Source organism: Carettochelys insculpta, chromosome 8, assembly GCF_033958435.1.
Source record: "Carettochelys insculpta isolate YL-2023 chromosome 8, ASM3395843v1, whole genome shotgun sequence".
Taxonomy (NCBI): Eukaryota; Metazoa; Chordata; order Testudines; family Carettochelyidae; genus Carettochelys; species Carettochelys insculpta.
In genome coordinates, this window is record NC_134144.1 from 47,000,608 (window position 1) to 47,025,683 (window position 25,076).

A 25,076-nucleotide genomic window follows, 5' to 3' on the forward strand; every position below is an offset into this window, starting at 1 on the left:
TGGAACATGAAGGTTGGAACAGATAACAGATATCTCCCCGTCTTCATACCTGGTGTAATGTACTTGTTGAGATGCTTGGGGTTGGGCCGGGTGCCACAATAAGTAGTCCCTCCTCTGGGTCTTCCGGCAGGGATCCTGGAGTTCCAGGCCAGTCCTTGGCCTCCTGGTTGGTTGCCAGTTGAGCTCCTCTTGGTGTGGAGGTGTGCAGGGCCTTGGCCATGATGAGTACTTCCTCATCCAGGTCATCTGGCAGAGGTCCTGGTGGTCCGGGCCTGTCCTCAGCCTCCTGGAGTGAGGGATGCTCCTCCTAGCCTGAGAGCTCAGAGCCTCTCTCTGGCCTCTCTGGTGGCTAGGCCTCTACTGATCTCTGGGCTGGGGTTTTTATACTGGTAGCACCACCCCTTGCCTTCCAGTCAGGTAAGGGAGTGGGGCTATATTCCATCCACCAAGGCACAGGGAGAAATTTTTCCCTTTCTGGGTCAGGGAGTGGCTATACGTACTCCCCACACAAGGCTAGGTGAAGAAGAAATAGGGAATACGTATAGAGCAGCGCTCAAGCAGAAGAACAGGAATACGGGCACAGAGAAAGACCTAGATATGAGAGTCGAAGGGATAGACATGGCAACAGAAGAGGCAATTGAGCAGATGGTTCCAGAAGAAGAGAGTATCAGCAAAAAGTGGATTACACAGGAGATGCTGAAGTTTGTCCAAGAGAAGAGAGCACTGAAGATCAGACGGGATGTTTCCAAGAGGGTGGTACAGCAATATAGAGTGAAATGCAATGAGGTAAGAAAAGAGGCCAACATGGGTAAGGCAAAATGGTTAGAGGAGCAGTGTGAAGATATAGAGAGGTATTATGGCAAATGTAAGACTAGAGAGGTATATAAGATGATTGGGAATATTAATAGGAAGTTGCAGCTGAAGCAGATAGCAATCAAACGTGAGAAAAATAAGGTGCGAGGTGCTCGTGAACAAGGAAAAGGTTGTGCAGCGATGGAAGGGACACTGTACTGATCTGTACAAAGCACATCTGGACCAGAGTGTTTCAGAGAGACTGATCAAAGAACTAAAAGAGATATTTCCACTGAGCATTGAGTGAGAGACTGATATTTTGAAGGAGAAAGTAGAAAACTAGTGAAATGACTAAAGAACAAGAGCCCTGGGGGAGCAAGAGATGATCAAATATGGTATGGCTGAAAAAGTATGATTCAGGATACAGACAGATTATGAACATTGATAAAATGAAAACAATGGTATTTGGAGATAAGGAAATAGGAAAGAAGATCAGTGGAGATGGGATCGAACTAGAGAACGCAGAAAAGTTCACGTATTTGGGGAGTATGATCTAGATTGTCAGAAGGAAATAGCAATTGGAATAGCGAAAGCAAGAATGAGTTTGAAGGCAATGCATAAGGTCTGGAAAACAAAGTGATTAGTTTAGGAATGAAGCTGAGTGTCTTGAAAACATGTATTCAGCAGCATGTTGTATGGATGTATGTCATGGGTGATAATAAATGATTCAAAGAGAAGGATACTGGCATTTGAGAGACATTGTTATAGAAAGAGCCTGAGAATAGGATGAATGCAGAATGTCGCCAACGAGGAATTAAACAGGAAGATACAGCCAAAAAAGAACCTACACCAGAAGGTTATACAATGGAAGCTGCAGCTATTCAAGGCATATCTGCAGAAAGAAGAATGAGCAAAAAGTCAAGACCCTGGTATTTGGCATAATGGACAGCTCGAATAGGAAAGGCAGATCCCACAGAGAATGGGTAGATGGCACAGTAGATTGGTGCAGAGCTAGTCTACAGAAACTAAACCACTCTGCACTGGACAGAGAAAGATGGAAGGAAATAGTGAGGGAGGCATCAGACACCAATGGGCACTGAGCCCAGGGTTGTTGATAATATCAGTACGTATCTACTCTTTCTTACTACGCTCTGTTAAATCAGAAATCACAGCTAATCTTGCATGCAATTTTTCAGTCTCAAAAATATTTTATCACGAGACCAGAACAACAAAGAAGTGTACAATTACTTATCTAGTGCCTGAACAAACTAAATGTTATGCCAAAATTGTACAAAGATATGAACAGATCTTAATCTTTTGGAAAAGTGAATATAACAAACACAAAGAAAGTATAATTCCCTAAATTTCTGAAATGCATGTTATTAAATAACATTAGATGTAAATAATGTCCACACCAAAAATCAAATGAATTATCAAGTGTGTTTCAATGCAATTGTTTTTAATCTCTCAAATTCTGTATTTTACTTAAGCCAGGTCTGTACAATTAAGAAAAATGGATGTAAGATACACAACACTAGCTATGTGAATTGTGTAGATGGAATCAACATACTGGAAATTGATTTATTGAGTCATCCCCACAGCAGAAAATTGGTGAAAGAAAGTCTTCCCTTACTTCTCATGATAGCGATAGTGAGGAGTACCATGGTCAACAGTGGAGCCCTGGTAGTTCAATTTAATCCAGCCTCACTAGGCGCACTAATCAAACCCCGGAAGATCGACGACAACCGTGTCAATATTCCGGTAAGTGCAGATGTATCCTTACGTGCCAACTTACTTAAGAAAGTGCACATTGACCTAATTTTCAAATGTAACAAGTCATTTGTGGTGCCTTAATTTTAGAGCAAGTAACTCCCAGGAGCTTAAAGGGGCTTAATTTTCAAAGGACTATTCCTCAGCTTTTTCTAAAAATCAGGCTCCTTTAAGGTTCTGACCCAAACCAGAGGCGTCCAAAGTCTGCTCACAACTGCACTGTACTTGGCTCACAAAAGGATGTACACAATCTGTCACATTAGAGCATGCTACCTTCATGATGTTGGGTATTTTGATGGAAACTAGGAATGGGTGACAGAGGATGGATTATTTGATGATTAAATGTACTATTCATTTGCTCTGCAGTGCTTATTACTGGCCACTATTGGAAGGCAGGAGTTAGGTGAACCTTTGGCACATAGTCACATTTCAAACTTTGGGTGACAAATGCAGAAAATGATCATTAAAACAATATGAGAATACCATATTAAATGTCATGCCTCAAAACTTTTTTAAGGGAGTATTTGTAATGTAGACGCAGAGAGGGTCATGTGAAGCCCACAATATTGGACTTTTTCCCACAAAAATTCATGTGTCATTATCAAGGTGAATCCATAGGTAATATTGCACCACTTTGTATTTAATATCTAACTTCAAATTCTTAATACAAAGTGGTAGTCACTTGACTAAATCTTTGTAACCAGATATATTTTAGTTAGAAAATGGAAATTATCTGCATCCCAGCAGAAAGGAAAATAGAATTAGGTTTGGCATACCACAGAAATGCAAAAATGACCCTAGAACTCAAAAACAATCACCATACAGTGCATGATATATGGTCTAACTCATTGAAATAATTTGCAGAGCACAATGAATTATTACAATATGCATTTTGTGATTCTCTGAAGCTTCTGAGGTGGCTCAGTAAAGAACAAATTTAAAGTAAATTACACACACTTCTGAAATCCAGTGACCCTACTTTCACACTGTATCAGAAGCAGACACATTAATTGTCAGCTTATAAACATTACAATCAGATAAAATACTAATGAACTTGGCAACGGAATTCTCGGTCATACTTCCTTTGCATTGAGCAAAATACGTGTACAATTGGCAAAAGACTTCAAAAGCCCTGTTGGAATGCTTCCTAGAGCACAATGTGAACAAAACTAAAAAAAAAATAGTGTAGTTTAATCATTGTGCAACATAGTGACTTCTGCAGATTCTAACTTTATGAGAAAATATTTGTATTAAGCTATACAAGTTTAGAAACTTAAAAGTCCTTTGAATTCTAAACTACTATTAAGAAAGCCAATGGAAAATGTCAGTACTTTCTACAAGTAAAGGATCCTACTCCTCCCTCTACGTACATAGTTAGGGTTATCATATTTGAACTTTCTTAAAAAAAAAAAAAAAAAGGGCATCCCTAAGAGGGAGGAACTGATTTGTACACAGTAGTAACTTAGGCTCAGATCCTGAAAATGTACATTGCTTAATTTTAATGATCCTAGTAATCCCTTTGAGATGAATGGATTATTCACGTAATTAAAATTAAGCATGTGTGGTAATAAGCGTCAGCAAAATCAGGACTGTAATGGTCCAATTCAGAAATGTACGTAAGATATGTTCAGTTCCCTATTAGAAGAATGTAGCCAGACAGAAACCCCCTTCCCTCTTCCCTCTTGGATCGCAAGATAGAGAGAACAGTCTTTGACGCTTCAGGAGGCACAGATGTGCTGCTTCATCATGACCCTGAACGACGGACAGAAACCAGACAACAAAAGACAAACAGGCTAGCAGACGACCAGGGCCTCAGGCTGCCCTTGGCTAGTACCAGTGATTGATACGCCTACTCATTGTCCCAGGAGAGGAATCTCACGCCCCATAAGAAAAGAATTCCAAAATTATCTCCACCTCGCAGGTGTGAATTAAGTCTCTGTAACTCCCGTGAAAACTAGCGTCACGAGATGACCTAACACAATTGGCATCTTTAAGATAAGGAAGAGTGTACGTGACCCAAGGGGTATCAAGAAGGGTCTGGCAGCCCACTCTATTTTGAGCTCCAATTACCTATACCTGCCGGTCAGGAAGGTCTTTGCCTCCCGAGGTCCCAGGGGACGCCCTCCTGGTACTTCTTCTTCCTGAGGGATTGAGTGACAGATGCTGGCCATGCCAAAGTCGGGTAATGCAGGGGTGAGAATTATACCTGCTATGTGTTTTGCTTTTGCGCGCATTTAATAATAGATCTATGAATTAAAGTACTTTGTTATATGCTAGCTGCTTGTAACTAAAGAAGGGAAATATAAGCCTTGTAACCATAAGGGTTAAGCTTCTTTATCAAATAAATAGTAACTGTTTAAGTTTTAGCCTGACTCCTCCTGTTACTGTGCTAAACAGAACACAAACGAACTCCAGCTGGTTTTGGCTGTATTAGTGTGGTCACTGCTGAGGTGTACTGAGAACTGAAAGCTGAGTCGTGCTGCCTCCACGAGGCAGACTCTTGGGGCGCCCATCAGCCTCCCTGGCTGCCTGCTGCAAAGGGACTTTTCTGTCCTAGCAGTTAATGACTCGGGTGGTAATCCTTGGGCCATCCATCAGTCACCCCTGGCTGCCCACTGGGAAGGGACTGTCTGTCCTAGCAGTTAAAGACTCGGATGAAGTGAGGGCACACGTGGTATCTCACCAGGCCATCGGCTAACAAAGAGCAATAAAATGTGCATTTAACTTTGTGTGTGTCTAAGTCTGATTACAAGATTTAGGAATGTCTCATGTAGGCCTAGGTGAATGGCAAAAGAGCAAAAGGACCCAGGAATCCTGTTTCTGTCCTCTGCTTTAACCAACAGACAACAAAGATGAGTTAAAGGACAGTATTAAAACCGTGCAGTCAATAAAAGAAAGAGATTGAAGTAGAAAATGACTGGGTTACTAGAAACAAAACCCAGTTCATATTCAAAATAATCTATTAACAAAAAGTCCTTTTCAAAAAAAGACGCACAGAAATTACAGGGTCTTTCTCAGTCCTTACTCATATGAGTGTTGTTGGTGATGGAGTCATGGTTGCAGGATTGGCACTTGATTAGGGGGTACGATGGAGGACTGATTTACTCTGAAGGAAATATGTTTCAAAAAACATAACAGTAAATATGGAAAAATACTACAAATATTTATTTTATCACTAAATGCATATTGGTTTTCCACTGTAGTTTGCTGCAGGGTAAAACATACATATTGCTGGTTGTGTTATCAATCCATGTGTTTAGAAAGACAATATCTTCATATAATAAAGACACGTGAAGCTATTCAATTTTGCAAGAGATTCATTGAATACATTTAGTTGGGTTCTTTGGTATTTCTCTTAGGCTCACCCACCAATGACTCTATTTCTAAAATAGTCTTACAATATCTAAAGATCAGCATACACAAATTCTCCAAAACTAGAATGCAGGGAAACCAGTCTGTGGCTGTTAAGGAGCCTATTCTTTAACCTAAGAAAGTGATTAATTTTCAAACCAACAATATACTATACACAGCCTGCAGTTATTTAAAAATCTGCTGTCTCTGCTGTCCTCCTTTTCAGCTACTTTCTTTTGGCTTCTTTAGCCCCATTCTTTTTTTCTTATCTCAGCTTCTGCACAGCAAAAATTCAACTATATCCCCAAAGGGGATTAGCAAACCTTAATAGCTTTGTCTTGGGTTCAGTTAAGCATCCAAGAATCCACAAGATTACACAGAATTTATTCATATTTTCTACTAATCAGGAATTGGAAAAAAACTGCACTGGACAATCAAAATACCATGTTGTTGAGATTGCCAGAACTTCCAGCTTCTGCTCAAGCCAAAATAGCAACCCAAAAAACAAAACACAAGCACCATAACAGCAGCTTACTCCATCATATTCCTCCTCTACTGTTCTGACATTAGCCTGGATTAGGAAGTTTAATGATTTTTTGAAAAACAAACAAACAAACAAAGAAGAACCCCTGTAAAATGATGGACAAAAAGTAATTTAATTTTTTTTTCAAAACTCCAACAAAGTCAGAATATATTCCTGTTTTCAATTCAATGGTTTACCCATCCTTTAAAGCCTTTGTTTTTCCACTAGGCACCATAGCCTTAGAGGCATGTGTCTATTCACCAGTGATCACCTCCAGAATCATACGTTCCTATGCACAAGTAGGACCGGGGCGCTTGCAAACAGGGTGGTTGCTAACAGGAGGGCATTTTGAGAGGGGCTTTCCTGGGGAAGGTGGGGGCAAACTACAGCACCTCCGGGTAAGTGGCTCTCTGGAGCGTGTGGGTGTCTGGGTTTGGGGGTTCTGGGCCTGGCTTTGTCCGTTTGTTTGGTGTTTGGAGTGCTGAAAGGTCTGTTTGTTTGAAAGGCCGTGTGCTCAGGCTGGCAGTTGGAACCTGTTAGCCTTGATTAGGTTTGAAATCTAAACTCTGGGTGCCAATTGGCTGAGCGGGGTGGCTCTCAGAAAGGCCAGAGCTTTTTAAATTCTGCTGGCAATCAGCCAGGGAGCTTGCAAACAAGGTGGTTGCTAACAGAAGGGAGTTTTGAGAGGGAGCTTAGAGGGAGCTAGTTACTTCTACAGGGGTAAGGGAGGGCAAGATGGCGATGGCTGCGGCATTCCCAACTGCTGGCTGCAGCTGAGGGACCCGCCGCCCCCAGGGTGCAGCACAGGCAGCGGGACGCAGGTGGGCCTGGGGGAGTGTGGGGGGTGAGACCTAGGGGCGTCGGTGGAGGGCATGTGGTTTGGGGGCGTGTGGTATGGCTGTGCGGATGTTGGTGCCCACGGAGGCTGGTGGTGGCACGCCCGTCTCAGATTGCCTGGGCTTTCAGGCCCAGTCCTGCGATCCCTGAACATGCATCCTGCAGCAGCTTCGTGGGGCTCCGTGGGCAGCCGCAGCCAGAAGAAGAGTTAGTAGCTTTGGCAGGGACCCAGGGTGCGGCTGGGCTGCGAGATCGGCACCTTCCTGGAAGACGTAGGGCTGCAGCAGTGTGCGGCCAGGTGTGGATAGGCCGGGGGAGGGGAGACCGGGGGGCGATGACAGCTGATGCGGGGCACTGTGGTGAGGTGGGGGCACATGGGAGTGGATGGGGGGCAAGGGGGCAGGGAGGGGGGATCTGGGGGTGATGGTAGCTGATGGGAGGAGGGTCCTGGGGAGGGGAAGAGGTTGTCAGGCCATGAGGAGCTATGGGGACATGTGGTGCCAGGGAGGTGCAAGAGGTAGTGGGATCATTACCCACATTCTCCATGCCCCACTGCCTCGTGGGTTATCCTGGGAAGGAGCAAGGCTAAGGGAGTAAACCCTGACAGAAAATCAGGAGGGGAGTCCTAAGGTGGTTCTGTGACAACTCCTGGCATTGACCCAGCAACTCCTGCAGCTGAGCTGGTACCAGACGTAGAGGTTATCCTCTCCTTTGGACTAGATCAGTAAAGCCGAGAGGGGGACACTGGCATCTGGGCAGCCCAGGGTCCCAAAAAAATTGCCCAGGCTCGCGCCTGGAGAAGTACTCCAGCATCGCTTAACAGTGTTGAACCAACACGGGAGGTAACAGATACTGGTTATAAGCTCTTGCTTGACTGGCATAGAGAACAAGCGCCAGGGGTTGCCTTTGACGGTGGGACAGATCATCGCATCTCACTGGACAGTCACCGCCCACCTCAAGCTAGGCAGCCTCCAGCCAGAAGGGTATTGTCCCGCCACAGTTCACCTGCCTCACTGGGTGCGTGAGGTTTAAGGTTCCCAAACTTGACAAGTGACTGAAATTTGAGCACCAGGCAAACCAATAAGAAAATCAACAAGAAAAGGAAACCATCAAAGTTTTAAGCTTGCTTGCTGGAATGTGTGGACCATGCAGACTGGTTTGACTGAAGATCTTCAGGATATCAGCGACACCCAAAAGACCGCTGTCATCAACGAGGAACTGAAGAGGGTTCAAGTTGACATTGCTGCTCTGCAAGAGGTGCGACTCGCAGATTTGGGATCTCTAAAGGAAAAGGACTACACCTTTTTCTGGCAGGGTAAAGCCCAAGATGAACCCAGGGAGCATGGTGTTGGCTTTGCCATCAGAAACACCCATCTACAAATGGTGGAATTAGTCATGGGCGGATCAGAAAGACTACTTCAGGTCATACTTCAAACCTGCACTGGTCATGTCCACCTGATCAGCGCTTAAGCTCCAACCCTGTACGCCACACCAGAAGTAAAAGACAAGTTCTATGACACGCTTAGTGCTGTCATAGCACAAATACCTGCTCATGAACAACTGTACATTTTGGGTGACTTCAATGCGAGAGTTGGAGCCGATCGTGACTCATGGCCTTCCTGCTTAGGCCACTTCGGTGTGGGAAAAATGAATGAAAACGGACAGCGTCTTCTTGAACTTTGCACATGCCACAAGCTGTGCATCACAAACACATGTTTCCAAACCAAGCCACAGCACAGAGTGTCATGGAGACACCCACGCTTGAAACACTGGCATCAACTAGATGTGGTCATCACTAGACGTGATAACCTCAAAAATGTCCTTCTGACATGCAGCTATCATAGTGCCGACTGCGATACAGATCACTCGCTAGTTTACTCCAAACTCAAGATGAGATCCAAGAAGCGGTACCACTCTAAACCAACTGGAAGGCCCCACATTGATTCCAGAAAGACAGCAAACTCAGAGAGAGCCAAAAAGTTCAGAGTGACCCTCGAGGAGAATCTGCGCAGCAGCCCTGGGGGTGCCAAAGTGACATCCAGATGGCAGCATCTGAGGGATACAATTTACAACACGGCCTTGTCGGTGTTTGGAAGAAGAGCTAGAAACACAAATGAATGGTTCAAAGCTAACTCCGATGAGATGATTCCAGCCATCGAAAAGAAGCGCACTGCACTCCTGGAGTACAAACGCTCACCGAGCCAGAGTACCCTGCAAGCACTCAGAGCAGCCAGAAAAACAGTACAGCAGACAGCCAGGCGCTGTGCCAACAACTACTGGCTCAAGCTATGCAGCAGCATCCAGACCAGCGCTGACTCTGGTAATCTCAGGGGAATGTACGAGGGCATCAAGAAGGCATTAGGACCCACCCAGAACAAGATGGCACCTCTGAAATCCAAATCTGGGGAAGTCATCGCTGATAAAACCAAACAGATGGAGTGCTGGGTCGAGCACTACTCCGAGCTGTAGTCACACGAGAACATTGTGGTTGATACAGCCCTCAATGCTGTCGAGCTCCTACCAGTAATGGACGAACTGGATCAGGAACCAACTGTGGACAAACTGAAGAAAGCCATTGACAGCATTACTGTAGGAAAGGCCCCAGGCCAGGATGGTATACCACCACAGGTAATCAAGTGTGCCACAGACACCTGCCTGGAACCCCTACATGAGCTACTATGCCTGTGCTGGAGAGAGGAAGAGGTTCCACAGGATATGCGCGACGCTAACATTGTAATCTTGTATAAGAACAAAGAAGACAGAAGCGACTGTAACAATTACCTTGGAATCTCCCTCCTAAGCATCACTGGTAAACTGTTCGCTCGTGTCATCCTTGGCAGACTCCTGAGAGGGTGTATCCCGAATCACAGTGCGGATTCCGCGCAGAGAGATCTACCACTGACATGGTCTTCTCTCTGAGGCAGCTGCAGGAGCAATGCAGGTAGCAGAGGAAGCCACTCCCTATTGCCTTCATCGACCTGACCAAGGCCTTCGACTTGGTCAGCAGGGATGGACTGTTCAAACTGCTCCACAAGATAGGCTGTCCGCCACAGTTACTCAAGATGATCCAGTCTTTCCATGAAGACATGAGAGGAACCAGCCAATATGATGGCACATTATCGGATGTTTTCAGCATCAGGAGTGGCGTCAAACAAGGATGCGTCCTTGCTCCGACATTGTTCAGGATCTTCGCGCTCCTCCTGAAGCACTCCTTTGGATCTTCAACAGACGGCATCTTTTTGCACACAAGATCTGATAGGAAACTGTTTAATTTCGCAAGGCTGAAAGCTAAATCTAAGGATCATGAGAGAAAGTGGCAGTAAAAAATTGTAATTGAAGTTGGTGGTGAATGAAATCTGTTGAGAATTAAAGCAACAGAGAGGCAGTTGCTGGGTTAGATATCTGGGAATAAGTACCAGAGCTAAAAATGGATGTAAGCCAAATGGGGCAGGGAAAAAGAATATTCCTTCTTGCAACAATATACAAAATATTGTATCATTCAGTCTAGGCATACTATGCCAGGTCTGGGTTTTGCATGCTCTCTAGATTGAAATACTTCATTGCTGTGTATTCACCCTGTGAAGCCTCCCTGAAATCAGTGGCATGTGAGGTCAAGAGGGAAAGGAGAGAGAGCAGACCAGAAAGGGAAAAAAAAATTGCAGAGGAGGTAAAAAGGAGGGAAAAGAAGGGAGGAGGGAAAGGATAATAGCTTGGTTTGACTCAAACCAAGTATTTTATTTTAACACATGGAGAGGAACTGGTTGAGAATTTGAAAGGGGACAGCAACTTATGTGAAAGTTAAAGTGATAATGCGATGAGAGAGCTTTCAATTCTAAATAGTGGTAGGAGGCAAAATGTCACAATGAAGATAATGGATTTCAAAAAGGCAGACTTCAACAAACTCAGGGAGTTAATGGATAAGTTCCCAAGGGAAGAAAATCCAAGGGGAAAATGCAGTCCAAGAAAGTTGGCAGTTTTTAACAGAAACATTATTAAGGGCACAAGAGCAAAACTATCCGACTGCACAGGAAAAACAGGAAGTATGGCAAGAGACAATCCTGGCTTAACCAGGTGATCTTCAATGATTAAAATGTGGAAACTAGGTCAGATTACAAACGATGAATATAAATAAGTAACACATGTATGTAGGGACAAAATTAGAAAGGCCAAAGCACAAAACGAGATGAAACTGATGAAGACAAAGGGTAACAAGAAAACGTACTATAAATACATTAGAAGCAAGAGGAAGAACCAGGACAAGGTAGGTCCATTACTTGATGAGAGGAGAAAAACAATAACGGAAAATGTAGAAATGGCAGAAGTGCTAAATAATTGTTTCATTTAGGTTCCAAGTGACTGGATGTTTAACTTGATGAATGCCAGGGAAAATTAGACAGGACCAGAGGCTCAGACAGGAAAAGAACAAGTTAAAAATTGCTTAGATAAGTTATATATCGTCCAGTCACCAGTGCCTTAGGAAAAGATAACTGGACCATTAATGATTCTCGCTTAAAAGTCATGGAAGACAGGAGAGCTTCCAGAGAACTACAAAAGGGCAAATATAATGCCAATCTATAAAAGGGGAAATACGGACAACCCGGGGAGTTACAGAGCAATCAGTTCAACTTCAGTACCCAGAAAAATAAAGGAGCAAATAAATAAGCAATCAATTTGCATACACCTTGTAGATAAAAAGATGATCAATAACACACCATGGCTACGTCTACATGTGAAGCCTACATCGAAGTAGCCTATTTCGATGAATAACGTCTACACGTCCTCCAGGGCTGCCAACGTCGATGTTCAACATCGACGTTGTGCAGCACCACATCGAAATAGGCGCAGCGAGGGAACGTCTACACGCCACAGTAGCACACATCGAAATAAGGGTGCCAGGCACAGCTGCAGACAGGGTCACAGGGCGGACTCAACAGCCAGCCGCTCCCTTAAAGGGCCCCTCCCAGACACACTTGCACTAAACAGCACAAGATACACAGAGCCGACAACGAGTTGCAGACCCTGTGCATGCAGTATGAATTCCCCCGCAGCAGCAGCAGCAGCCAGAAGCCCTGGGCTAAGGGCTGCTGCACACGGTGACCATAGAGCCCCACACGGGCTGGAGAGACAGCGTCTCTCAACCCCCCAGCTGATGGCTGCCATGGAGGACCCCACAATTTCAACGTTGCAGGACGCGGATCGTCTACACGGGCCCTACTTCGACGTTCAACGTCGAAGTAGGGCGCTATTCCGATCCCTTCATGAGGTTAGCGACTTCGACGTCTCGCCGCCTAACATCGAAGTTAACTTCGAAATAGCGCCTGACGCGTGTAGCCGCGACGGGCGCTATTTCGAAGTTAGTGCCGCTACTTCGAAGTAGCGTGCATGTGTAGACACAGCTCATAAGTAATAAGTCTACATGAATTTCTCAAGAACAAATTGTGTCAAATCAACTTAAGAGCTTTCTTGACAGGGTAACAAGACTGGTAGATGAGGTGGAAGTGGCAGACGTGGTCTAGCTTGACTTTAGCATTGTTTTTGATTCAGTCTCTAACTAGGGAAATATGACCTAGATGGAGTTACTATAAGGTGAGTGTATAACTGGTTGGAAAACTGTTCCCAGAGTTTAGTGATCACTGGTTCACAGTCAAGATGAAAAGGCATGTAAGTGGATCTCACAGAGATCAGTTCAAGGTCTGACTGTGTTCAGTATCTTCATTGATGATTTACATTAGTACACTTACAGTTTGCAGGAGATATCAGGCTGGATGGAGTTGCATGTGCCCTACAAGAAATAATTAAAATTCAAAAAGATCTGGACCACCTGTAGAAGTGGGCTTAAGTATGTCAGATGAAAGTCAATAAAGACAAATGCAGAAGTACTCCAATTATCAAGGTATAATCAGTTGCAAACATACAAAACAGGAAATGACTGCATAGGAAGGAGATCTGAAGAAATGGATCTAGTGGTCATAATGGATCACAAACTACATATAAGTAGACAGTGTGACACTGTCGCAAAAAAAGCAAACATCAATCTGGGATGTATAAGCAGGACTGTTGTAAGCTAGGCCCCTTGTTGATTAGGCCACAACTGGAGTATTATGTCCACGTCTGAGTTCCACATTACAGATTGGAAATGGGGAAAGAGTGCAGAGAAGAGCGACAAAAATAATCAAAAGTCTAGAAAATATATCCTACGAGGAAAGACTGAAAAAGCCTGGGTTTGTTTAATCTGGAGAAAAGGAGAGAGAGGTTTTGAATATATAAAAGTTTTGAATATATAAAAGATTTTTATAAAGTGTAAGGATAAAAATTCTTCTTAACATCTGAGCATAGGACAAGAAACAATCAGCTTAAATTGAAGCTAAGAGGGTTTAGATCAGATATTAGTAAAAACTTCCTAGCTGTTGGGGTGATTAAATGCTGGAATAAATTGAACAGGGATGTTGTAGAATCTCCATCATTGGAGATTTGTTAAGAACAGTTTAGACAACCACTTGTCAGGGATAGGCTAGATAATACCTAGATCTGCTGTGAGGGCAAAAAGCTGGACTAGACGACATCTTGATGTCCTGTCCAGTCTTAAAATTCTATTATTTTAGTTTACAAACTGACAGCAAACTGAAAATTGCTCAGATTATTATTGTAGTCATGTTGGTTCCAGGACATTTGAGAGTGAAGGTGGGGGGAGGGCAATATCTTTCACTGGACCAACTTCTACTGGAAAAAGTGCAAGCTTTCAAGCTTACACAAAGCTCTTCTTCAGAGCCGCGTCTACACGTGCCGGTTATTTTGAAGTAGCCGCACCAACTCTGAAATAGCGCCCGCCACGTCTACACGTGTTGGGTGCTATTTCGAAGTTGAAATCGACATAAGGCGGCGAGACGTCGAAGTTGCTATCCCCATCAGGAGATGGGAATAGCGCCCTACTTTGACGTTGAACGTCGAAGTAGGGCACGTGTAGACGATCCGCGTCCCGCAACATCGAAAGAGCGGGGTCCGCCATGGCGGCCATCAGCTGAGGGGTTGAGAGACGCTCTCTCCAGCCCCTGAGCTCTATGGTCACCGTGTGCAGCGGCCCCTTAAAGCTCCCCACCCCCTGCCTTCCTGTGCAGGAAGCTGAGAGAGCGTGCAGGCGGCAGCATTGCCACGTGGCCAGCCTGCACGCATCTGTACAGCCCCAGGCCACCCCCCTGCTGCGATGGCCGCCCGCCAGCCCCCCAAGCGCCCCCAGGGCAACCCCCCAAGGGGAGCCAGGGCTCCCAGGCTGGCTGCCAGCCTGGGAAAAGGCAGCGGAGCCCCTCCAGGACGGAGGCCGAGATCCGGGACCTGCTGGGGCTCTGGAGCGAGGAGGAGGTGCTCCAGGTAATGGGGAGCAAGAGGCGGAACGCGGATGCGTTCGCTCAGCTGGCCGAGGGCCTGGCCGCCCTGGGTCACCCTGCCCACACTCCTGACCACGTCAGGAGCAACGTTAAGGAGCTGCAGGAGGGTTACGCCTGGGCCCAGGATGCGGCCGGCCAATCTGGGGTCGCCCCCGCCACTTGCCCCTTTTACAGGGAGCTCAGATCTATCCTGGGCCCCCGGTACACCTCCTCCCCGCCAGCCACTCTTGACACCTCGGCCGACGAGCCCCAGCAGGCCCTGGAGGCGGAGTCTTCCCCGGAGGCAAGCCCCGCACCCCAGGGGCCCCCCCAGGAGCCCACCCCTGGGACACCGGAGGAGGAGGAGGGGGGATCCTCCTCCAGCGACGGGGGGCTCCAAATACTCCTGCTGTCCCGGAGCTCCAGCAGGGCGTCCGCCCACAGGGTGTCCCCCGACCGTGGGAGCGGACTGTCAGGTATGTACGCCCCCGGTGCACACCCCCGGGGTTGAGGGGCGGGGACAAGAGACATGACTAGGGTCCTCCACATGCCCAGATGACCATGGCCCCAAGGACAGCAGTGGCATGTCCCTCAGAAGAGTGCATCAGCCCCTGCCCCCCCAACAGGACAGTGCCATGCCCCATCCCTGGGGATGGGGGGAGTGGAACCTAGGGTCCCCCGGGGGGGAGGGGGTGGGACACCCATCAGCAGCAGCAGCATCTCATGGGGATGGGGAACCAGCAGCAGAGGGGTGGGGGGACAAGGGCCACGGCTCATGGGCCACACACTAACGGCTGTCTCTACTCTTCTTCCCCCCGTGTTCCGCAGCTGCACCATCGGAGGGCCTGGAGAGCGCCGGCGAGGTGTCAGTGGTCCCGGGCAGCCCACCGGGGCCATCGCTGCAGGCCAGCCCCTCAGCGGAGCACCGACCAGCCCCAGGGCAGGGCCGACGGTGAAGCCACCACCACCACAGGACAGCGATGGACCCCCAGCTGCTCGCAACCCTCCGGCAGCAGCTGGAGGTGTCGGAGCAGCGGCTGCGGGTGGACGAGCGGCGCCTGCAACTGCAGGAGCGGGCACTGGCCTGGCGCCAGGAGGCATGGGGGGCCTTTTTGCACACTTTTGAGTGCATAGCAGACTACCTGGCCCCCCATGCCGTGCTGCTCGCCACTCTGCCCGCTCCACCCGCTGCTCCACCCGCTGTCCGCCACCACGGGGCCTTCCGCCGAGGGGGACCTGGGGCCTGCTGACACCCCCCGGTCATATCTGCCGGTTTGCCCGGCCCCCAGCCAGCCTCGGCCAGGCCTGAGGCCGAGGCGAGGGTCACGCCCGCCAACCCCAAGCGCTGGACAGTAGGGGGTGCGGGGCCCAGGACGTGCCCCCCCCCTTTTGTACATATCCCTATTATTGTGTATATAGTTTGTATTAGACCCCTCTTCTTTTAAGATACCTGCCCCCCATGTAAATGGTTCTCCCCTTCCTTGTGTTCCACTGTTTATCATATATAATATATATATTTGTAGTAATAATAAGAGAATTCACCATTCTGTGGTTTTAAGAACAACAGGTCTATTTTTATTTGCAAGAAAAGTGCGGGGGGGGTGCTTTTGGGTGGTCTGTGGTGTGTGCATAGGGGCACGAAGTGTTGTGGAGGATGGGGGGGTTCACTGGGGGGCCTGCCAGCGTTCACCCTGCGGCCTAGTTGAAATGGGCCCGCAGGGCCTCCCAGACCCGGGTCCCCTCGGGGTCCACCTGGCGACTGGGGGCAGCGGGTGGCTGCACGTCAGCCCTGCCAGCCTCCACAGCCCAGCCCTGAAAGAATGCCTCCCCTTTGCTCTCCACCAGGTTGTGAAGTGCGCTGCACGCGCCCACAATCTGGGAGATGTTGGTGGGGCCCGCATCAAGGCAGGTGAGGAGACACTTCCAGCGCCCTTTGAGGCGGCCAAAAGTCCGCTCAAACACCTGGCGCGCATGGTTCAGGTGCTTGTTGAAGCGCTCCTGGCTGGCTGAGAGATAGCCCATGTAAGGGTGCATGAGCCAGGGACGGAGGGGGTACGCTGCGTCTGCGACGACGCAGAGGGGCATCGTGGTGTCCCCCACAGGGATCTCCCGCTGGGGGATGTAGGCCCCCGCCTCCAGCCAGCAGCACAGGCCCAAATTCCTGAATACCCGGGCGTCGTGGGTGCTGCCAGGCCAGCCAACATAAATATCCAGGAAGCAGCCCCAGCTGTCCACCAAGGCCTGGAGGACCACCGAATGGTAGCCCTTCCTGTTCAGGAAGCGTCCTCCGCTGTGCTCCGGAGCTCGGATGGCGACATGGGTCCCATCCAGAGCCCTGAAGCAATTTGGGAAGCCCAGGGTGGCAAACCCCGTGATGGTGGCATCCGGGTCCCCAAGCTGCACGAGCCTGTGGAGGAGCAGGGTGTTGATGGCGCGGACGACCTGCAGGGGAAGGACATGGGAGAGCACCAATGAGGGGTGTGTAGGGTGTGTCTGGCCCTCCCCCCCCAGGGCTCCCCTCCCCGTGGGTCCTCTTACCTCCATGAGGACACCCCCGACGGTGGCCTTGCCGACGCCAAACTGCTGCCCCACAGATCGGTAGCTGTCTGGAGTGGCCAGCTTCCAGACAGCGATGCCAACCCGTTTCTCCACACTGAGGACACGCCGCATGGCAGTGTCCTGGTGCCTCAGTGCGGGGGTGAGCCACTGGCAGAGCTCCAGGAATGTCTGCTGGCTCATACGAAAGTTCTGGAGCCAGTGGTCGTTGTCCCACTCGCTAAGCACCAGCCACTCCCACCAGTCGGTGCTCGCGGGGTAGCTCCACAGCCGGCGGCGTGTGCGGCGGGGCGGGGGCGGAGGACAGCAGGGTCTGGGGTTGCTTCCTCCTCCCCTGGGGGCAGCTCCTCTTCCACGAATAAAAGGTGATCAGCTGCCTCCTGCACGGCATTGAGCAGGGCAAGCACTGCTCCTGCAGGGGCGGCTGGGTGGACCTCTGGCGGCTGCTGCTGCTGCTGGGGATCCATAACTGCTTCGCTGAGGTGTGCGTGCCGATGGCTCTGCAGACCGCGTGTTGTGCAGGCTGTGTGTGTCTGGGAGGGGCCCTTTAAGGGAGCAGCTAGCTGTTGCCCCGGAAGTGCTAGTCCGCCCTGTGACCCTGTCTGCAGCTGTTCCTGGCACCCTTATTTCGATGTGTGCCGCTTGGGCGTGTAGACGCTCCCCTGCAGCGCCTACTTCAATGTGGTGCTGCCCAACGTCGATGTTGAACGTCGACGGCACCAGCCCTGGAGGACGTGTAGATGCTATTCATCGAAATAGCTCATTTTGATGTCGCTACATCGAAATAAGCTATTTCGATGTAGCATTCACGTGTAGACGTAGCTCAGATCTGTTAAGTGTCTCTTTTGACAACAGAAGTTGGGCCAATAAAAGATATTATGTGCCAACACTGCCTCCTCAAATGAAAAAATCAACGATTTACCCAGTTATAGTAAGAATGCTCGAATATCTCTGTATCTGACATCACTAATGCAATACTGTGTCCAGTTCAGAATTCCACAGTTCAAAAAGGATACCAAAAAACTGGGAAGAGGTTCACAGAAGAGCTGTAAGAATGTTTGAAGGATTGGAAAACATGCCTCATGTTAACAAACTCCTAGAGCTCAATCTATTGAGCATTAGAAATAATAGATTAACGTTAATATAGAAGCTATCACAATTTCTAAGTAAGTACTTCAGGAACAAAAATACTGGTTCCCCCTTGTAGTGGAGCAAGGTATATATCAAGATCCAATGACTGTAAACTGAATTAGACAAAATCAAACTGGAAAATTGATGCAAGTTTTTAACAGTGTAATTAGCAATTGGAACAATTTGCTACAGATTTGTGGTGGATTCACTTGCAGTTTTTAATTAAAGATTGATTTTTTTTCCCTAAAAGATATGCTCTAATTCAATTCAGGAATTAATTCAAGGAAGTCCTATGGACTATACAGACCAGATGATCATTGTGGCCCCTTATAGCCTTATAGCTTGGAATCTTTGTTTGCAATCAAGAAATATAGAGTAAACTCCTTCATATCTAGCAGCTGCAGGACGGGGAGGTTGCCAGATATTCAAATATTCTGGATAACAGAGGTATACCTAGCAATGCACGACACTAAAGAAAAACAAGATTAGATATTAAGAAGAAGAAAAATGCATGCAATCAAAACAAAAAAGCAGGCAAGTAGCACTTTAAAGACTAACAAAATAATTTATAAGGTGAGCTTTCGTGGAACAGACCCACTTCTTCAGGCCATAGCCATACCAGAACAGACTCAATATTTAAGGCACAGAGAACCTAAAACAGTAATCAAGGTGGACAAATCAAAAAAAAAAAATATCAAGGTGAGCAAATCAGAGAGTAGAGGGGTGGGGGGGAATGGGTGAGTCAAGAATTAGATTAAGCCAAGTATGCAAACAAGCCCCTATAGTGACCTAGAAAATTCCAATCTTGGTTCAAACCATGTATTAATGTGTTGAATTTGAATATGAAAGAGTTCAGCAGACTCTCTTTGACGGGTGTTGTGAAATTTTCTCTTCAGTAACACGCAAACTCTTAAGTCATTAACAGAATGGCCCAGTCCATTAAAATGCCAACTAACAGGTTTATGGATCAGGAGTGTTTTTATGTCTGTTTGTGCCCATTAACTCTTTGTCTAAGAGAGTTTGAAGTCTGCCCAATGCACAAAGCATCTGGGCATTGCTGGCACATGATGGCATATATGATGTTAGTTGAGAAACATGAGAATGTGTCTGTGATTCTGTGAATAACCTGGTTAGGTCCAGTAATGGTATCTCCAGAAGAGATATGTGGACAAAGCTGGCAGCAGGCTTTGTTGCAAGGAAAAGTCCCAGGACTGGTGTTCCTGAGGTACAGACTGTGGCTGTTGGTGAGAATCCTCATCAGGTTGAGAGGTTGTAGCACGGCTTTCTCTCTGTTACTATTCAAAAATGTATGCAGAGTGCTTTACCAACAGTAGTACTGTATGCTGTAAACTTATACTGTATTTGCTGTATTTATTTGTATTTACTAGCACTATACTGTACTTATGAAAAACATAACTAAAATTTACTTATGGTTAAAATATTGCTTATGAAAATGAGAGTCCCAGATGATAGAATGCTGGATATGAAAGAGTTTACTGTACATAATTTTATGTACTATACTGAGGACATCTTATACTGCATGTTGTTCTGTAAGATCATAATTTAAATCTGTGGCTTGTGGATGCAATATTACACACTCATTATTTCAAAATAATGGATTGTAAACATTCCAGTTTTATTACTGTCTATATGATTGAAATTTAAGTCAAGCCAGCTATTGTTAAAATTGGAGTTTAATAGTCAACTTACTCTGAAAGCAAGAAAATGCATGTAAAATGCATTTTATATAGTATACTGAAGAAATGTGTCAAATTTCTAGTCAGTGATAAGCTTTGAGCAGTGTGAACATACAAAACCCTTCCAGGCATTTCAGAATGAGCCATCAATCTGAGCTGCTTCTCCTTGTTTACGCAAAAGGAGAGAAGTTCAGACAGCGAAAGAGAATTTACTGCTGTTCAAATCTGTTCAAACAAGTTTTGGAATGTAGAATTTATATCAAGAACTCTAGTAATTCAATTTCCACTGTTAATATGCACAAACTTGTTCTTGTTTAAATGGGATGGCTTTCAAATTTAAATCCCATGCTTCAACACTTAGTCTAATTTTTTTTCTGTCAGCGAATTATGGCATGTACAGCAAATTATTTTCAACGATACTTTATGCATGTGAACTAAATGAAAGTGCATGTATGAAATGTCAATGTTTTCTTTCCAAACTGTGGGCAAATTTTTAAATGTAAAGGCTGATGCCCATGAGACTGATAGATCATAACAACACTCACTATTGTCAAGCAGTGCAACATTTCCACATATCTTTCCAAAGAACAACCACCCCTGAAACTCAGTAGGGACTTATTGAAAAAAGACTGCAACTAGCGATGACGTATCAGCACGTGATAAGTCATGATTTTGTCCTCAGGTGACTACATTCAATTTTACTTGTGACTTATCCCAGCTATTCCACTCTCAGTCTGTGACCTTCCAAGCACTGTTTCATCCACGATGCAGCAAACAAGAGTTTAGTTTTCACAATGAACTTAGTTCTTATATTAGAAATTAAGCTTTAATAATGAGAAGTCCTGTGGTACCTTATAGATTAAAAGATTTTTTTTGGAGCATTGCTTTCATGAGCAAAGACCCACTTCATCAGATGTAACTACATGATGGTCTTGGTATGTATATCATTGTATTATATAGTGTATAAATAGGCATGCTATTCATGAGAAGAGCCATCACCTATTACTGTACTGGGAGAAGTATATTCTAGTGATGTCAGCATAATTCTAATTCTGAGCCTTATAAATTCTTTCTATGACTTTGGGTAATTTGGTTCGATAACACATTGGGCAGGAATGGAAGAAACTCCCTGAAAGTGGGTGAACCTATGGGTGCCCAAATGATGGCCCTGGCCCCGCTAAGGATCCACTACTGCATTTCCTCTTCCATCCGAGACCTTTTTCCCCATCACTCACCTGTACAATCCAACAAAAGTGGGAAGATGTTTTCTGTCTCTGTCTCTGACTCCTTTCTTTCTATCAAAGAATGGATGCTTAACCAGGTGATAATCCATTTGATTATGTAGGTATCTGAGTGAGATGATGACAGCCTTTTACCTGTGGGGGATTGCTTTTTTGCCTGCTTTTCTATACTTGGAGCATATTTAGTAAAGTCATACTAATTTACAATGTTGCCACACATTTTACCAGGACAATAATGATCAGCAGATTATGATTTTTAAAAATGATACTTCACAAGGCATATTTTGTTCAAAACGTTATTAAGTGTTTTAGAGATTAAAAGGAACTGTAATAATGCTATTCTTTTTCTTAATTTCAGGTAATTCAGTCAGAAGTGAATTTAAACCTTAACTGAAGAACTAGAGCATGTACTATAGGGAACTAGTCTCAAAGTGATGCGTAAGACGACCTAACAAATGTAAAACCTTAATCATTGGACATTTTCCATTCACAGTTTCTGCAATGACATTACATCTGTGTATCTTTCCTTACTACATTAGCAAAAAATTAGTGGTTTTGAAGTAAAGTACACTATATTTCTATGTAATACACAGCTCTCACAGAGAGAACATACCAGGCATTACACTGATAACAGAAACTACACTTGATCTTAGCCCTAAAAAGGCTGAGGGCTAAGATCAAGTATATTTCTACAGTTATTAAGCTTTCAGCAAAGAATCTGAGATTCATATTTCCACTTAGAATATATCAGAGTGTCAACAACAAATTGAAGTATTAATGGAACAGCATTTTATTCAAAGACGTTAACACATTTTTCCCTATTCAGGAACAGGTTGTAATTTTTCTCAAATTTGCATTTTCAGAATTAGTCACTGAGAAATTTAAGTGACTAATTCTTGACCTGAAGATCATCTGTGAAGAGTTTGTTGAGAACGTTTCATATACACATTTGAATTTGATTCATTTTAACTGAATGCACTGGCCACAAAATTTATGCACTGTCATCTGATTGGATGAATTTGACACAAATAAATATTCTGATATGAACAGTTTCATGTATGAACTCAGTATTCACTTTCCACAAATATCATACGCTATTTGCCTAAATTTTCTGTTTCCATATATTCTACCTAGTAAACTCATTTTTGTAACATTTGGTGTCAATACACACATTAAGGGCTACTCCCGGTGACTTAATTAGAAGTTCAAACACAGAAATATGTTGCAGTATTTGCACAGTTCTGTTTTTATTGTCCTATCCACCATACACATATTATTTAAGTATGACTTTCAGTAGCCAACAATAATAAAAACAAATGGTCAGTAAGGTCAAGAAGGATTTTGAAAATCAGAGAAGGTTCAGAAAAGAACCACTAGAATAATTAAAGGATTAAAAAAACAGCCCTAAATTGATAGACTCAGGAAACAATCTTTTTAGCTTAACAAAGAGAAGGTTAAGGAGTAATTTGATTACAGTGCAAGTACCTACATGGGGAACAAAAATTTAATAATTGTTTCTTTAATTTAGCAGTGAAAGGCATAACACACTCCAATGACTAGAAGAAAAAAAGCAGTCAAGTAGCACTTTAAAGACTAGCAAAATGGTTTATTAGGTGAGCTTTCGTGGGACAGACCCACTTCTTCAGACCATAGCCAGACCAGAACAGACTCAATATTTAAGACACAGAGAACCAAAAACAGTAAGCAAGGAGGACAAATCAGAAAAAGATAATCAAAGTGAGCAAATCAGAGAGTGGGGGGTGGGGGGGGAGGTCAAGAATTAGATTGAGCCAAGTATGCAGACGAGCCCCTATAGTGAGTCAGAAAGTTCCTGTCCTGGTTTACACCATGTGTTAATGTGCCGAATTTGAATATAAAAGCCAGCTTGGCTGTTTCTCTTTCCAAAACGGTGCGACAATTCCTTTTCAGTAACACACATACCTTTAGGTCATTGACAGAATGCCCCATTCTATTAAAATGTTGACTAACTGGTTTGTGGATCTGGAGTGTTTTGATGTCTGTTTTGTGCCCATTGACCCTTTGTCTAAGGGAGTTAGAAGTCTGTCCAATATACAAAGCATCTGGGCATTGTTGGCACATGATGGCATATAGATGTTAGTAGAGGAACATGAGAAAGTGCCCGTGATTCTGTGAGTAACCTGGTTAGGTCCAGTGATGGTATTTCCAGAGAAGAGATGTGGACAAAGCTGGTAGTGGGCTTTGTTGCAGGGAAAGGTTCCAGGACTGGTATTCCTGGGGTATAGACTGTGGCTGTTAGTGAGGATCCTCATAAGTTTGGGAGGTTGTCTGTAGGAGAGAACAGGTATGTCACCCAGGGCCTTCTGGAGTGTGGCATCCTGATTAAGGATAGGTTGTAGGTCTTTAATAATTCGTTGCAGTGGTCTGAGTTGGGGGCTGTAGGTGGTGTTCTCTTCTTGGCTTTTTTGGGCCGATCTTGGAGTAGCTGGTCTCTGGGTATTCGTCTGGCCCTATCGATTTGTTTTTTTTTTTTTAACTTCTCCTGGTGGGTAATTCAGGTTTATGAATATTTGGTAAAGTACTTGTAGTTTTTGGTCTCTGTCAGTTGGATCAAAGCAAATGCGATTGTACCTAAGAGCTTGACTGTAAACAATGGATCTAGTCACGTGTGCAGGATGGAAACTAGAAAGGTGTAGATAAGTATAGCGATCAGCAGGTTTTCGGTACAGTGTGGTGCTGATCAGGCCATCCTTGATTAGTACTGTAGTGTCCAGGAAACGTATCTTTTGCATGTTGTAATCGAGGCATAAGTTGACAATGACTAGAAGGTGACACTGGACTAATTCAGAACTGAAATCAGGCATATATGTTTAACTGTGAATGTGATTAATTATTGGAACAAATAAAACAAGAGTTGTGGTGGATTCTCCATCACTGACAATCTTTAAATCAAGATTGGATATTTTTCTGAAATATTTACTTTAGGAATTATTTTGGGGAAGGTCTATGACCTGGCTACACAGGAGATCAGATTTGTTCAATGGTTTTCAACCTGTTCTCAAGTGCAGATCCCCTTAAAATTTTGAATAAATATATGGAACCCTTTAAAATCTGAGCCATGTCCTGAGGAACTCCAAAGCTCTGTGGACCATAGGTTGAAAACCACTGGACTAGATTTTCACAGTGTTCCCTTCTGGCCTTGGAATGTATGAATTAATAGTCATTACAGGAAATACCAAAAAAGCATTATATTAAGAGAGATATTTACATACTTAGGCCCAGTTCCTGTGAGGAGCTCCATGTGGGTGCAGAGGTCCACCTGCATGCATATAAGATCTGGATGCCAGTACCAAAAAATCTGAATATATACAGAACTAATTTTCACTCTACATAATGAAGTGTATCTCCAGTGATGGCACAGAGATAAATATGTGAAAAGTTTGATAGAAAATCTTGAATGAAATGTGTATACCACTATATCCTTTCCACAGTACACCTTCCTATGCAGTCACTTTCCATTTTGTAATTGTGGATTGCTCCTTCCTAAATAGAATACTTTGCCACTATCCTTATTGAATTTCATCCTATCTACTTCAGGCCAGTTCTCCAGCTTCTCCAGTTCTTTTTTGAAATTTAATTCTGACCTCCCAAGCATCTGCAACCCCTCCCAGCTAGATATCATCCACAATCTTTGTAAGTACTCTTTGCTATTCTCTAAATCTTTGAGGAATATATTGACGGGAACCCATTTCTTATTATGCAGCCTGTATCCACAACAGCCATATTAAGTTGCAAAAGAAGCCAAAAATGCTTTGTGCATGTGGAGTAGCAACCTTAT

General features: G+C 45.1%; 1 protein-coding gene and 1 pseudogene across 2 annotated transcripts in view; both read right to left on the reverse strand.

The window, feature by feature from the left end:
• GALNT13 (polypeptide N-acetylgalactosaminyltransferase 13) overlaps positions 1–25,076 on the reverse strand; it is a 341,581-nt gene that overhangs the window by 78,233 nt on the left and 238,272 nt on the right. The gene's annotated exons all lie outside the window — the stretch shown is intronic.
• LOC142017281 (U2 spliceosomal RNA) lies at positions 21,820–21,934 on the reverse strand (annotated as a pseudogene).